This window comes from Balaenoptera musculus, chromosome 5 (genome assembly GCF_009873245.2).
Source record: "Balaenoptera musculus isolate JJ_BM4_2016_0621 chromosome 5, mBalMus1.pri.v3, whole genome shotgun sequence".
Taxonomy (NCBI): domain Eukaryota; kingdom Metazoa; phylum Chordata; class Mammalia; order Artiodactyla; family Balaenopteridae; genus Balaenoptera; species Balaenoptera musculus.
The window spans coordinates 94,460,691-94,472,972 of NC_045789.1; positions in this window are offsets into that span (position 1 = coordinate 94,460,691).

A 12,282-nucleotide genomic window follows, 5' to 3' on the forward strand; every position below is an offset into this window, starting at 1 on the left:
AAAGAATTTAGTGTGACTGGTAAAAAGGAGTGAGATGGAGAAAGGGAAAAAATGAGCCTGGTGGGAGCTGTGACCTTGGAGTACCTGGCTAAAAGATTATCCATTATTTAACTTCAGTGATAGAAAATAAATTAAGCAAAAATATTATAGCAAATATTAACTGAGATCTTATTATTTGCCAGGTGCTGTCCTGCATGTGTTTCGTATATTAATTTATTTAGTCCTCACAACAACCCTATGAGGTGGGATCTATTATTATCCAATTTTGCAGATGAGGAATCTCCACAAAGAGTGATTAGTTAACTTGCTGAAGATCATACAACCAGGACGTCTCTAAGCCAGATTCTTTCCTAGGCAGCCTGACTACAGACCCTGGGCTCTTAACAAATGTGCTAACAGGATTGTGTTTCATAATTTGGAGGTTTCAGGTGCTTGATTTGTACAGACTGAAAACATTCCATAAGTGATTTTGATTTCTCTTTTCCCAGCTTTATGAAGAAGCACTGCTTGACATGATACAACAAAGAATACATGGAGTGTTTGTGAACGCCGTGGGCTCAAGTCCTTCAGAATGAAAGGTGCAACCTTTAAAAGAACAGACCAGTGACCAAGGGGGCTGCTGATGATATTAGAAAGACTGATTTTTTTTTTAAACATATCTCATGACACATTTAGCCTGTGTCTTCCGGCTCAGTGAAATTAACCTCACTTGATTGATATTAGTCTGGACCAGTATTTTCAGTTAAAAAAACAACCAGATCCACAGGCAAAGATGCTGAGACTTCTCTGTACCTCAATTCTCTCATCTGTGAGATGAGGAAGATTATATATCTATGTGTAAGGATAAGTTTAGATAGTTTAGATAGCTAGATAGCTATAGATAGATCATAAGAAAAGTTATCTAATGGCACTGCTATTATTAATATGTTAATAATGGCAATCTATATGTATATAGATTATCCCCATTTTACAAATGAAGATGCTGAGGCACAGTGATTAAGTAACTCATTCAAGGTCATAGAGTTAGTAACTGGTGGTGTCAGGATTCACGGCCACTGAATCCATCTTCAGAGTTTGTTCTCCTAACTACTACCCTATACTCTCCCTCATGCATATCTTAATTAGCCCTCCTTTACTACTGTCAGAAAAGACTAGTATTCCTTTTGCTTTTCCTATCCTTACAATACACAGTGTAGCAACACTGAATAATATTTCTGATAGCTGTCAAAGAGAGTAACCAATTAAAATGGAAGAAAATGTCAGTTTCTTCTTTGCAGGGGAAATCCTTAAAATAACATTTTATCTCACCTCCCTGACTTTGTATTTAAATAGACAGGCCAAGACATCTGGGTAGAATTCAGCTTTTTTAAGGCGTTCTAAGTTAGGTCATATCCTATGTTCCCACAAGACTTTCTTTTCCCTGCTCCCATAACCCTATCCAGAGCCATTAAATAAATGTCTTAATAGCTTTGATGACTTAGTCTATATATGCTCTCGAGTTGTGTCCATCATATCCCACAGCAGAGTGGATGAACCTCCACAGCATGTGTGTGTCCATAGGGAGAACTAAACCCATTAGGACCTGGCTGTGCTAACAACATACCCTCTTTGTTTCAATAGCACCTCAAACTGACCACTTCAGAACAATTACGTCATTGAGACTGCCATTCTTCATGATTATGCCTCTTTCTCATACTATTATGTAAGTGATAGAGGGGAGGGGCTGTCTCTTATTTGTTTCAGAAATTTTCAGGAATTTTTTTCTGTAAGAAAGATATAATTAAAGACACTGCTAAATGTCTCTTGTTTTTTGAGTCTTCTATATGAAGCTTCCTATGAGAAATTTCTTTTTTTAATTGTCAGAAAAATCTTCAATTTTATGTTTTCTTTTGTAGAAAATCAAAACTGTTGTAACTCCCTGTCTTTGTATGCATCTTTACTTGTTTTTGGTCAATGGAAAACTCAAGGCCAATTCTATCTATCATTTATTTATCTATGAAGCTATCTATCAGACTAGTCTAGGAAAGGAACATATTGTTAAATACTTAGAGAATGAGTGAATTAATTCAGGAATTGATACCATAGCTATAGCCTAAACTCCCTTACTAAGTCTCTTGAAACGGTATGTCATGGATGAATAACAAAGGGATTAAATGGGAGAATATTGTTCTCGTCACACAAAGCCATCTGTACAGCTGGAAGAAAAACTCAATGTTTATAAGGTATCAATATTTTCCCTATAAAGAGAAAAGCATTATCACACATTTTTAATAAAAGCAAAAAGGGGCTGAATACAGAAATAAAGAAATGCACACAGCTTTTGGCAAACAAAATAGCCAAGAGAACACATCTAATCAATCACAAACTAAAATGACTATATAACACTATTTGGTCAAAATCCAAGCTATACCTGCAATCCAAATATAAAACCTTCCATGCCAAATAACTGCTGAAATAAGTTGACTTCCTGTGATTCTCTCCGTAGTAAACAACTATGGACTAACACCCCCTGTTCCTTGGAGAAATAGCTTCTTTCTTGTCTACACACTACCCACAGTGCCCGCCAGCCCTGGACAGAAAATATAATCTTGACCCAGTGAATCACAACTACTGGCCACTGTGTTTAGTCCAGGGATGGACAAATGAATCATGTTGAGTCAGTAAGAGCCTCTCAGATTATTCAGTTTGGAACTGGAAGTAAAAGATTACAAAGTATAGTAGAGTGACAAGTAAATTGTGTGTGTGTGGTGTGCATGTGTGTATGAGAGAGAGAGAAGAAGGAGGAGGAGGAGGAGAAGGAGAAGAAGAAGAAGAAGAAGAATAGGAAGAAGGAGGAGGAGGAGGGGGAGGAAGAAGTAGGAGGAGGGAGAGGAGGAAATAGACCTAAAGACCTCATTTAAATCATTTGTCCCTTTCATGCTTGAAATCAGCTTCACCTCTGGACTCAGACTGAGCTAGGGTTCCCCCACTTGTAATTGCAAATGTTCTCAGTAATATATTTCCCTTACCATTCTTTCTTCAGCCATACTAAGCTATTAAACTACTTGCTATTCCCAGGTTAGAAGTAACCTTTTCATATCTCTGCATTTTGCACATATACCCTCTATTCTGGTTATTAACTGTTGTGTAACAAACTACCCCAAAACTTGGTGGCTTAAAACAATCCTTTATTTTGCTCATAGTTTTGAGAACATGAATTTAGAGATGGTCCAGCTCCAAGTGGCTTCAGCTAAAGTAGTTTGGGCTGAAGGATACACTTCTAAGACCATTCCTTCATGCACATGTCTGGTGCCTTGACATGCGGCTCCCTGGACTCTCCTCAGTGTGATGTCGCATCCTCTGAGACTCTCCACATGGCTCAGGTACACTTCTGAGATGGGTTCCAATAGGGACATTGTAAAAGCAACTCTAAGAGGCCCAGGTGGAAGTTGTAAGACTTTTTTAAGATCTAGCCTTGGAAATCACACAGTAACAATTCTGCCACAGTTTACCAACAAAGAGCGAATGCAAGAGCTAGGACAGATTCAAGGGCTGAGACCCCACAAAGACAGGGTTACTGTGAGGTGAGGTTCATGAAGGTGGAAGGAGAGATCTTTAGAAACCAACTATCATCCACCCCTCTCTTTCTGGAATGGGATGTCCTTGTTGTCCTGGTTACTCTTGCACATCCCTGGGCTTTTAGCATGAGCATTCCCTTCTCTAAGAAGTCTTCCTTTCGCCACATGTATATAATTCTGTCATAGTATGTGGTACATCTCCTTGTAGTATGATTTACAAGTCTGCCTCTATACGAGACTCTGAATACCTTGAGGGGATTAACAATGTGTCAATTCACCTTTATATCTGAGAATTTACTTATTGCTGGTGCTCCATAAATATTGACCAGGTGAATAAGCATACACATGCCAACACATTTACTCTTTAGGCTGAGAAAAATCACAATAGATGGATTCAAGTAGAATTCTTGCTCCTGGAGAAGTTTCTGGGTCAAGACTATGTCAGCTTGTGGACTATTTCCCCCCATGATATATTCACACATGATGTCAACTAATATTAGAATATAACAAACTGATGCAGCTGAAAGTAGTCAAAGCAACTGATGTCAGAGTGTTTCACGATCCTGTCAGCTTGATGAGTCCTGTCTTTCTCACACAATTCAAGCAAACTTGTGAAGTCATACATTTATTTGGACAGCCAGAGCCACAAAAATTTAAACCAGGACAAAATGCAGCTGAGGTTTAGTCAGAGGAAAATTATTTTCTGTGATTTGTCTAATTTGATATATCATAATACTGAGTCTCAATTTGACTGTAAGCTATGCAGATGATTCCTTGACTAAGTGCATTATACTACCTCCTGCAAATGAGAAATGTGGGCTTATATAAGCAAAATTACAAACATTTGAATTTAAGTTCAAATAACCATGAGAGTGAGGTGTTCATCCCAAACATTATAATAGAAAATTGGATTCTTCTATGCTCCCTTTCTTTCAACTTACTGAGTTTGTTTTCTTTCTTTGTAAAGCTTATAATAGCTTATTCTGTAGAATGCCCAATTTTTTACAGAGGAGAAAGCTGGAAGGATTGACAAATGGGGGTAAATATGTGCAAGTAATGACTATTCAGCTTAAACTTATCTGTAATTATTTTAATATGAAAAGTTATTTTTAAAATTTTTTTATTGAAATATAGTTGACATACAATATTATGTTACTTTCAGGTGTAAAACATCGTGATTCAACATTTATATACATTACAAATTGATCATCACCATAAATCAAGTAACCTTCTGTCACCATACAAAGTTGTTACAATACTACTAACTATATCCCCTATGCATACATTACATCCTTGGGACTTATTTATTTTATAACTAAAATTTTGTACCTCTTAATCCTCTTCACCTGTTTCACTCAACTCCTTCACCTCCCTCCCCTCTGACAACCACCAGTTTGTTCTCTTATTTTGTAAGTTTGTTTCAGTTTTGGTTTTTTTTCCATTTTTTTGTTTCTTAGATGTCACATATAAGTGAAATTACATGGTATTTGTCTTTCTCTGTCTGACACATTTCACTTACCATAATATCCTCTATATCCATCCAGGTTGTTGCAAATGGGAAGACTTCATTCTTTTTTATGGATAGGTAATATTCCAATGTATATATAAAGTATCTTTATCCATTCATATATAAATAGACACTTAGGTTGCTTGGATATTGTAAATAATGCTGCAGTGAACATTGGGGTGCATATAGCTTTTGGAATTAGTGTTTTTGTCTTCTTTGGATAAATACCCAGAAGTGGAATTGTTGGATTATATGATAGTTCTATTTTCTATTTTTTGAGGAAACTTCATACTGTTTTCCATAGTGGCTGCACCAACTTACATTCCTACCAATAATGCATGAGATTTCCCTTCTCTCCACATCCTCACCAACACTTTTTTTTTTTTGTCTTTTTGATAATAGTCATCCTAAAGGTGTGAGGTGATATCTCACTGTGGTTTTGATTTGCACTTCCCTGATGATTAGTGATGTTGAGCATCTTTTCATGTGTCAGTTGGCCATATGTATTCCTTCCTTGGAAAATATCTCCTCAGGTCTTCTGCCTATTTTCAGTCGGGTTGTTTGGGGTTTTTGGTTATTGAGTTTATTTTTGTATGTGGTGTGAGAAAATGGTCTAATTTCATTCCTTTGCATGTAGCTGTCCACTTTTCCCAATACCATTTATTGAAGAGCCTGTTTTTCCTCCACAGTATATTCTTGGCTCCTTTGTTGTAAAATAATTGACCATATAAGTATAGGTTTATTTTGGGGCTCTCTATTCTGTTCCATTGATCTATGTGTCTGTTTTTGTGCCAGTACAAAACATACAGTTTTGGTTACTATGGCTTTTCGTATAATTTGAAATCAGTGAGAGAAATCACTTTGCAATTCTTTCTTAAGATTGCTTTGACTATTCAGGATATTTTGTGGTTCCATTCAGATTTTAGGATTATTTGTTCCAGTTCTGTGAAAAATGTCATTGCTATTTTGATAAACACTGAATTGAATCTAAATATTGCTTTGAGTCGTATGGACTTTTAACAGTATTAATTCTTCCAGTCCATAAACACTGTATATCTTTCCATTTATTTTTATTGTCTCCAATTTCTTCCATCAATGTCTTATAGATTTCAGAGCACAGGTCATTCACTTCCTTGGTTAAAGTTATTCCTAGGTATTTTATTTTATTTTATTTTTTATTTTTATTTTATTTTATTTTTTTAATATTTATTTATTTATTTATTTATGGCTGTGTTGGGTCTTCGTTTCTGTGCGAGGGCCCTCTCTAGTTGTGGCAAGCGGGGGCCACTCCCCATCGCGGTGCGCGGGCCTCTCACCATCGTGGCCTCTCTTGTTGCGGAGCACAGGCTCCAGACGCGCAGGCTCAGTAATTGTGGCTCACGGGCCCAGTCGCTCCGCGGCACGCGGGATCCTCCCAGACCAGGGCTCGAACCCGTGTCCCCTGCATTGGCAGGCGGACTCCCAACCACTGCGCCACCAGGGAAGCCCTAGGTATTTTATTTTTGATGAAATTATAAATGGGATTGTTTTCTTAATTTTTTTCTGATAATTTATTATTAGTGTATTCAAATATAACAGATTTATGTACATTGATTATTTTATCCTGAAAACTTACTGAATTCATTTATTAGTAGTTTTTTGGTGGAGTCTTTAGGGTTTTCTATATATAGTATCATGTCATCTGCAAATAGTGACAGTTTTACTTCTTCCTTTCCAATTTAGATATTGTTTATTTCTTTTTCTTGTCTGATTGCTGTGGCTAGGACTTCCTACACTATGTTAAATAAAAGTTGTGATAGTGGGCATCCTTGTCTTATTCCTTAGAGGAAATGGTTTCAGCTTTTAACCATTGAGTATGATGTTAGCTGTGGGTTTGTCATGTGTGACTTTCATTATGTGGAGATATGTTCCTTCTATACCCACTTAGTTGAGAGTTTTTATCATAATTAATCTTGAATTTTGTCAAATGCTTTTTCTGCATCCATTGAGATGATCATATGATTTTTATCATTCATTTTGTTATATGGGGTATTACATTGATTGATTTGCACATATTGAACCATCCTTGCACCCCTGGAATAAATTCCACTTAATCATTGTGTACAGTCCTTAATATATTGTTGAATTTGGCTTGCTAATATTTTGTTGAGGATTTTTCCATCTATGTTCATCAGGGATATTGGCCTATAATTTTCTCTTTTTTGTAATGTCTTTTTCTTGTTTGGTATCAAGGTAATGCAGGCCTTATAGATGAAATTTGGAAGCATGCCTTCCTCTTCAAATTTTTGAAATAGTTTGATAAGGATAGACTTTAATCACCTTGCTGAGCTTAAACATGAGAAATCTCAAGAGTGTTTTTTGTGTGTGCATGTATGATAAGAACACTTAACATGATATCTACCCTCTAAACATATTTAGAAGTGTACAGTAATGTACTGTTATCTAAAGTCTATATGTTGTACAGCTGTTCTCTAGAAATTATTCATCTAGCATAACTAAAACTTTATATCCATTGAATAACAAGTCCCCATTAAAAAAAAGACAAAAACAAACAAACAAACAAAAACAAAAGCAAAAACAAAGGGACACAAGGAAATGTTGTTGAATGTCTCTTGCATTGATTGTGGTTATGGTATCATGGTTGTCTGCATATATCAAAATTCATTAAATTGTATATATTAAATATGTGCAATTCTATGTATATCAGTTATACCTCAATAAAGCTGTTTTTAAAAAGTCAGTTAAAAATTATTTTCATTTTTTCACTGCTCTACTTTTTATTGCTGTAAAGAATAAGAAGGGACATACCTGAAGCAGTAACCAAGGAGATCAATGAAAGTTAAAAAACAGAGGAGGAGCTTCAAGATGGCGGAAGAGTAAGATGTGGAGATCACCTTCCTCACCACAAATACATCAGAAATACATCTACATGTGGAACAGCTCCTACAGAACACCTACTGAACGCTGGCAGAAGATCTCAGACCTCCCAAAAGGCAAGAAACTCCCCACGTACCTGGGTAGGGCAAAAGAAAAAAGAAAAAACAGAGACAAAAGAATAGGGATGGGACCTGCACCAGTGGGAGGGAGCTGTGAAGGAGGAAAGGTTTCCACACACTAGAAAGCCCCTTCGTGGGTGGAGACTGCGGGTGGCGGAGGGGGGAAGCTTCGGAGCCACAGAGGAGAGTGCAGCAACAGGGGTGTGGAGGGCAAAGCGGAGAGATTCCCAGACAGAGGATCAGTGCCGACCAGCACTCACCAGCCCGAGAGGATTGTCTGCTCACCCGCCGGGGCGGGTGGGGGCTGGGAGCTGAAGCTCGGGCTTCGAAGGTCAGATCCCAGGGGGAGGACTGGGGTTGGCGGCATGAACACAGCTTGAAGAGGGCTAGTGTGCCACAGCTAGCCGGGAGGGAGTCCGGAAAAAGGTCTGGAACTGCCAAAGAAGCAAGAGACTTTTTCTTGCCTCTTTGTTTCCTGGTGCGTTAGGAGAGGGGATTAAGGGCGTCGCTTAAAGGAGTTCCACAGATGGGCGTGAGCCACGGCTATCAGCGCGGCTATCAGCACGGACCCCAGAGACAGGCATGAGACGCTAAGGCAGCTGCTGCAGCCACCAAGAAGCCTATGTGCAAGCACAGGTCACTATCCACACCTCCCTTCCTGGGAGACTGTGCAGCCTGCCACTGCAGGGTCCCTGATCCAGGGACAACTTCCCCGGGAGAACACACGGTATGCCTCAGGCTGGTGCAACTTCACGCTGGGCTCTGCTGCCGCAGGCTCGCCCCGCATCCATACCCTTCCCTCCCCCCGGCCTGAGTGAGCCAGAGCCCCCAAATCAGCTGCTCCTTTAACCCCGTCCTGTGTGAGAGAAGAACAGACGCCTTCAGGCGACCTACATGCAGAGGTGGGGCCACATCCAAAGCTGAACCCCAGGAGCTGTGCGAACAAAGAAGAGAAAGGGAAATCTCTCCCAGCAGCCTCAGGAGCAGCAGATTAAATCTCCACAGTCACTTGATGTACTGTGCATCTGTGGAATATATGAATACCCAATGAATCATCCCAAATTGAGGAGGTGGACTTTGGGAACAACGATATATATATATTTTACACTTTTTCTCTTTTTGTGAATGTGTATGCGTATGCTTCTGTGTGTGATTTTGTCTGTATAGCTTTGCTTTTACCATTTATCCTAGGGTTCTGTCTGTCCATTTTTTGTTGTTGTTTTTTTTTTTAGTATCGTTTTCAACACTTGTTATCATTGGTGGATTTGGTTTTTGGTTTGGTTGTTTTCTTCCTTCTTTCTTTCTTTTTTTTAATTACTTTAGAAATTATTTCTAATAATTATGTTTTGCTTTTTATTTTAATAACTTTTTTATTTTATCTTATTTTATTTTATCTTTTTCTTTCTTTCTTTCTTTTTTTTTTTTTAAATTTTTATTTATTTATTTATTTATTTTTAATTTATGGCTATGTTGGGTCTTCGTTTCTGTGCGAGGGCTTTCTCTAGTTGTGGCAAGTGGGAGCCACACTTCATCGCTGTGCGCGGGCCTCTCACTATCGCGGCCTCTCTTGTTGTGGAGCACAGGCTCCAGACACGCAGGCTCAGTAATTGTGGCTCACGGGCCCAGCTGCTCCGCGGCATGTGGGATCTTCCCAGACCAGGGCTCGAACTCGTGTCCCCTGCATTAGCAGGCAGATTCTCAACCACTGCGCCACCAGGGAAGCCCTCTTTCTTTCTTTTTTTCTCCCTTTTATTCTGAGTCGTGTGGATGACAAACTCTTGGTGCTCCAGCCAGGTGTCAGGGCTGTGCCTCTGAGGTGGGAGAGTCAAGTTCAGGACATTGGTCCACCAGAGACCTCTCAGCTCCACGTAATATCAAACGGTGAAAATCTCCCAGAGATCTCCATCTCAACGCCAAGACCCAGCTCCACTCAACGACCAGAAAGCTGCAGTACTGGACACCCTATGCCAAACAACTAGCAAGACAGGAACACAACCCCACCCATTAGCAGAGAGGCTGCCTAAAATCATAATAAGGTCACAGACCCCCAGAAACACACCACAAGACATGGACCTGCCCACCAGAGAGACAAGATCCAGCCTCATCCACCAGAACCCAGGCACTAGTCCCCTCCACCAGGAAGCCTATACAACCCACTGAACCAACTTTAGCCACTGGGGGCAGACATCAAAACAAAGGGAACTACGAAACTGCAACCTGGTAAAAGGAGATCCCAAGCCCAATAAGTTAAGCAAAATGAGAAGACAAAGAAACACACAGCAGATGAAGGACCAAGGCAAAAACCCACCAGACCTAACAAATGAAGAGGAAATAGGTAGTCTACCTGAAAAAGAATTCAGAATAATGATAGTAAAGATGATCCAAAATCTTGGAAATAGAATAGAGAAAATACAAGAAACGTTTAACAAGGACCTAGAAGAACAAAAGAGCAAACAAACAATCATGAACAACACAATAAATGCAATTAAAAATTCTCTAGAAGGAATCAATAGCAGAATAACTGAGGAAGAAGAACGGATAAGTGACCTGGAACATAAAATAGTGGAAACAACTACTGCAGAGCAGAATAAAGAAAAAAGAATGAAAAGAATTGAGGACAGTCCTAGAGACCTCTGGGACAATATTAAATGCACCAACATTCGAATTATAGTGGTCCCAGAAGAAGAAGAGAAAAAGAAAGGGACTGAGAAAATATTTTAATAGATGATAGTTGAAAACTTCCCTAATATGGGAAAGGAAATAGTTAATCAAGTCCAGGAAGCATAGAGAGGCCCATACAGGATAAATCCACCAAGACACATATTAATCAAACTATCAAAAATTAAATACAAAGAAAAAATGTTAAAAGCAGCAAGGGAAAAACAACAAATAACATACAAGGGAATCCCCATGAGGTTAACAGCTGATCTTTCAGCAGAAACTCTGCAAGCCAGAAGGAGTGGCAGGACATATTTAAAGTAATGAAAGGGAAAAACCCACAACCAAGATTACTCTATCCAGCAAGGATCTCATTCAGATTTGACAGAGAAATTAAAAGCTTTACAGACAAGCGAAAGCTATGAAAATTCAGCACAACCAAACCAGCTTTACAGCAAATACTAAAGGAACTTCTCTAGGCAGGAAACACAAGAGAAGGAAAACACTTATAAGAACAAACCCAAACCAATTAAGAAAATGGTAACAGGAACATACATATCGATAATTACCTTAACTGTAAATGGATTAAATGCTCCAACCAAAAGACATAGACTGGCTGAATGGATAAAGAAACAAGACCCATATATATGCTGCCTAAAAGAGAACCACTTCAGATCTGGGGACACATACAGACTGAAAGTGAGGGGATGGAAAAAGATATTCAATGCAAATGGAAATCAAAAGAAGGTTGGAGTAACAATTCTCATATCAGACAAAATAGACTTTAAAACAAAGAATATTACAAGAGATAAAGAAGGACACTACATAATGATCAAGAGATCGATCCAGGAAGAAGATAAAACAATTGTAAATATTTATGCACCCAACATAGGAGCACCTCAATACATAAGGCAAATACTAACAGCCATAAAAGGGGAAATTGACAGTAACACAATCATAGTAGGGGACTTTAACACCCCACTTTCACCAATGGACAGATAACCCAAAATGAAAATAAATAAGGAAACACAAGCTTTAAATGATACATTAAACAAGATGGACTTAATTGATACTTATAGGACATTCCATCCAAAAACAACAGAATACGGTTTCTTCTCAAGTGGTCATGCAACATTCTCCAGGATAGATCATATCTTGGGTCACAAGTCAAGCCTTGGTAAATATAAGAAAACTGAAATCATATCAAGTATCTTTTCTGACCACAACACTATGAGACTAGATATCAATTACAGGAAAAAGTCTGTAAATAATACAAACACATGGAGGCTAAACAATACACTACTTAATAACCAAGAGATCACTGAAGAAATCAAAGAGGAAATCAAAACATACTTGGAAACAAATGACAATGAAAACACGACTACCCAAAACCTATGGGATGCAGCAAAAGCAGTTCTAAGAAGGAAGTTTATAGCAATATAATCCGACCTTAAGAAACAAGAAACATCTCAAATTAACAACCTAACCTTACACCTACAGCAATTAGAGAAAGAAGAACAAAAGAACCCCAAAGTTAGCAGAAGGAAAGAAATCATAAAGATCA